This window comes from Orycteropus afer, unplaced genomic scaffold (assembly GCF_000298275.1).
Source record: "Orycteropus afer afer isolate SDZICR_OR568_19922 unplaced genomic scaffold, OryAfe1.0 scaffold00404, whole genome shotgun sequence".
NCBI classification, from domain to species: domain Eukaryota; kingdom Metazoa; phylum Chordata; class Mammalia; order Tubulidentata; family Orycteropodidae; genus Orycteropus; species Orycteropus afer.
Genome location: NW_006921991.1, coordinates 610,739 through 615,644, shown reverse-complemented (window position 1 = coordinate 615,644; position 4,906 = coordinate 610,739). Strand labels below are relative to the sequence as shown.

The following is a 4,906-nucleotide window of genomic DNA, read 5'->3' as shown; positions in this document are numbered from 1 at the left end:
CTGCATGGTTTACAATCAGGAAAGGTGTGTGTCAGGGTTGTGTCCTTTCACCATACTTGTTTAATCTGTATGCTAAGCAAATAATCTGAGAAGCCAGACTGTATAAGGAAGAACATTGTATCAGGATTGGAGGAAGACTCATTAATAACCTGCAACATGCAGATGACACAACCTTGCTTACTTAAAGTGAAGAGGACTTGAAGAACTTATTGATGAAGATGAAAGACTAAAGTCTTTATTATAGATTACACCTCAACATAAAGAAAACGAAAATCCTCACAACTGGAACAATAAGCATGATGAACAGAGAAAATACAGAAGTTGTCAAGGATTTCATTTTATCTCGATCCACAATCAATGCCCAGAGAAGCAGCTATCAAGAAATCAGGGGGCCGCCTGACACAGGGTGAGGAGAGATAGTCATCATGAAGTTCAACCCCCTTGTGACCTCAGACCACAGCAAGAACCACAAACGCCACTTCAATGCACCTTTGCACTTGCGCAGGAAGATCATGTGGTCCTCGCTCTCCAACGAGTTGCAGCAGAAGTATAGCATTCACCCTATGCCCATTAGGAAAGATGATGAAGTCCAAGTGGCTTGAGGACACTACATAGGTCAGCAAACTGACAAGGTAGTCCAGGTGTACAGAAAGAAGCATGACATCTTCATCCAGAGGGTGCAACGTGAGAAGGCTACTGGTACCACTGTTCATGTCGGCATTCACCCAAGCAAGGTAGTTACCACCAGGCTAAAATTGGACAAAGATTGGAAAAAAATTCTTGAATGCAAATCCAAATCTTGCCATGTTGGAAAAGAGAAGGGCAAATATAAGGAAGAACTTACTGAGAAAATGCAGGAATGAATATAACCTGTTGTTGAACCAGAGTTTAAACTTACATTTCTAGGCTGGTGTGTGTTCTTGGGAATTGTTCAAGATGTCTCTGGAACATTTCATTTCCCTCTTGTTTTATTATTGTTAAGTGGCTCTGTAAATCTACCTTGTAATTTTGATTAATAATTTTATGAATGAAAATTGGGAATATTTCCAGAAAAAGACAAAGAAAGAAATCAAGTGACATTTTTCAGTGGGCATATCTGCCGCAAAAGACCTCTTTAAAATGCTAAAAAGCAAAGATAGCACTTTGAGTACTAAGGTGCACTTGACCCAAGCCATGGTATTTTCAGTCATCTCATATACATATGAAAGCTGCTCAATGAATAAGGAAAATGAAGAAGTGATGCCTTGAATTGTTGTGTTGGCAAAGAATATTGAATGCACAATAGATTGCCAGAAGAAGGAACAGATCTGTCTTGGAAGAAGTACAGCCAGAATGCTCCTTAGAGGAAAGGATGGTGAGACTTCCTCTCTTGTACTTTGGATGTGTTATCTGATGTGTTATTGGATGTGTTATAGACCAGTCCCTGGAGAAGGACATCATGCTTGGTAGATGGTCAATGAAAAAGAGGAAGACCCTCAACAAGCTGGATCAACACTGTGGCTGCCACAATGGGCTCAAACATAGCAACAATGGTAAGGATGGTGTAAGACCAAGCAGTGTTTTGCTCTGTTGTACATAGGGCCTCTATGAGTTAGAACCCACCTGACAGCACCTAAGCATAGTGCCTAAGGCACTTGACTGCTAACCAGAAGGCTGGCGGTTCAAATCCACCAGCCACTCCTCGGAAGGAAGATGGAACAATCTACTTCTGTTGTGATACTGCCTCGGAAACCCAAGGAGGGGATGCTATGAGTCAGGTCCGACTCAACGGCACATAACAACAACAACAAATGACAACATATGATAAGTAACACAAGTATTTTAATGATGGCTTCACTACCTATTATGTTGTATAATATGTAGTTTATTTATTTGTCTGTTAGGTGTTTATGTTCTTACTTGTTTTTAATGTCACAATAAAAATCCTTGTACATAAAGGTGTTTTTTTCCTATTTAATATTATATATTATTGGGCAAGTGTATTAGTCAAGATAGACTAGGTTATGCTTTAGTAATAAACCGACCCTCAGATGTCAGTAGCCTAATACAATAATGACCTGTTTTTCCTTAGTGCTACATGTTCATCATGAGTTAATGGAGGCAGCTCTGCTCCACATAGTCCTTAGGGACTGATGGCGGATTCACAGTATTGTAGATGCCATCCAGAGCATGTGTCTCTCTCAATTGTCAAGGCAAGGGAAGAGAAACTAGAAAATGATGCACAGGCCTTTCACTGCTTCTCCCTGCAAGTGACACATGTCCCTTGTGCTCACAGTCCATTCATTAGAACTAGTCTGCAAGGGGGCTGGGAATAGAGTGGCACAAAAGGTTTATCAGGAGAGCATTGTGGCCTCTGTGACAGTGGGGATGACAGAGAGGGAGGATAGATTATTTTCTTAAAATAAAATCCTGATTTTTTGGTTAAAAAAAAGAAAAGAAAGAAACATACACGTTCTTCTTTAAACGTTTTTGCAGAGTGCTTTATAAAAATACATGCCTGGCTGGAGGTGTAGAGTGGTGACCAAGAGCTTGAACTTTGGGTCTGAGACATAATTGCATGTCTACACTGTCATTTAGTGGCTATGTGTCCTTGGGAAAGTTACTTAGCCCTTCTAAACCTCAACTTCCTTATTTGCAATGTGGGGGTAGTTATATCAGTAGATACAACTGGTTAAATTTAAAAGAAAGAATATATGTAAAGTATTAGCACAGGGTGTCTGACCCATGGTAAGTGCTCAATAAATGGTGTACTTTATAAAAATTATGAGCACGTCCTTTACAATTGAATAAGAGTACCTTATAGTCTTACTTTATAATCAAATATTAAATAAATAAATAATTGGATTATTTGGCAAGTTAAATAGCTAAAGGGTTTGGATGTGGCAATTATCTATACTTTTTCTCAAAGAAATGAGGGCTTGGACTTCTTCCAGAGGCACAGAGGATCTGACAAGGAGATTCTCTTTGGTTTCTAATCATCAAATTCAGAATCTTTCATTTAATCTTTTCTTTAATCCCAATTGGGGGTGTGTGGTAGTTAAGTTTGTGTGTCAACTGGGCTGGGCCTGCTTGAGTGGCTGGGAAGCTGGATGTAGTTATTCCCCATGGTCAGACTGGTAATTAACTCCATGCTGGAATCTATTGGAGCAGCTGAGTAGCTGCTTTAGGGATGTGGTCTGCTTCCAGTATATAAGAAGCAATTTTGAGGAAGGTCTCCAGCTTATGGCATGCTTGAACCCTGCATGTAGCTGAGTCGTTGTTCAGTAGCCTGCCATGCTCTGCCAGTCTTGGGACTTTCAATGGACTTGACCCAATAGCCTGCCATGTGGTTTGGAAATATCAAGACTGTTCCTTTTCACTTGTTGACCTTGGGCTTGTTAGCCTCAGCAGCCAGCAGGTGCCTGATTGAAGAGATACCTCTAGCTTCAGTGGGCCAGGAGCAAGAGGCAGAGCTGAAGGCCCAGGTCGAGGGGCTTTCACCCATCTAGAGCCTGGGATGAGAAGGAAGGGCAGGGGAAAGTTTTGGACTAGGTGGGGGCCACATGCATAAGGGAAGGGATTGTATGGAAAGAGTCTGTGACTTGTATGACAACATTGGGGAAAGGGAGGACACTGAATTCTGCACATAAGATATAGATGGCAGAGGCTAATACCACTATACGCACAATATTGCATTACCACTAACACCAAACACCAGGCTACAGATAAATACACACATAACTGAGAAGATCATGGGGGTTGGTGAACAGGAATATACTCTAGACCAATGATAGATTCAGCTGAGGACAATCTTACACAGATACTAGTGATACAAAATAACCGCAATCATTACAGAAGCAACAGAAAACAGACTTGGAGCAATCCCTCAGAGACAGCCAGGCACCTTGGGAGAGAGAACTACTGGGTTTGCTGATTCAGGACCATAGTCTTGTGGAACACTGGGCTCAATTGGCACAATACATTTGGTGATTAACGACTAGGGTCTTAAAAGCTTTTGAGCAGCTATCTAAGATGCAGCTAATGGTCTTCTCTAGTTTGAAGCAAAGAAGAGTGAAGAAAACCAAGGGCATTTGGAAACAATCAGCCCTAGGATATGATGGACCACGAGATCAGAAGAACCAGATGGTGCCCAGCCACCAATGCCAACCTCTCAGGAAGGTATCAAAACTGGAGATCCTAGATAGATTGGGAGGAAAAATGTGGAACAAAATTCAAAAACACAATAACGACCAGAATTACTGATCAGATGGAGTTTGGTGGGTGCCTCAAGACTATGGCCCTGGGATACACTTCAGGCCTGGGATAAAACTCACTCTCAGCCCAACAGTAGTAAGACTTACAGGCAGAACACCCAACCCAGGGCGATGTACCCATGTACTCTACAGAGATACACCCCTTGGAGCAATTGGCCCTGGGGCACCAGAGGGGCAGCATTCACATGGAGGAAAAGCTGGACAGATAGACGTTCTTAAGTAAGAAGGGCAGAGGGATGGGGGGCACAGGGAAGGGAGAGGAGGAGAGTGGGTTAGTGTTGGGGATGGTAATTGGGGAGTGAAACCAAATGTACATGAACTGTTGAATATAAAACAAATTCTGTTCTGTAAATTTGCACTCAAAGCACAATAATAATAATTAAATAAATAATAAATAAATTGTTTCTAAACTTGTGCTGGCAATTGTTATTCCCAGATGACAGTGAAATATCTAAACATCATTTGTAAACTTTTCATTAAATTACAATTTCATTTAAAAGAAAAATTGAAATGTGCAAAGACCTGGAGTTAGAAAACCAAAAGAGAAGAACATGCTTGGCATTTCTCAAGCTGAATGAACTGAAGAAAAAAAAAAAATTAAGCCTTGAGTTGCAATATTGAAAGATTCTATGGGCAACATATTGAATGATGAT

The 4,906-nt window shown here is 41.0% G+C and overlaps 1 pseudogene; it reads left to right on the top strand.

Annotated features, from left to right (window-relative positions):
• Positions 1-425: 425 nt before the first annotated feature.
• LOC103207961 lies at positions 426-863 on the top strand (annotated as a pseudogene).
• The last annotated feature ends 4,043 nt before the right edge of the window (positions 864-4,906 follow it).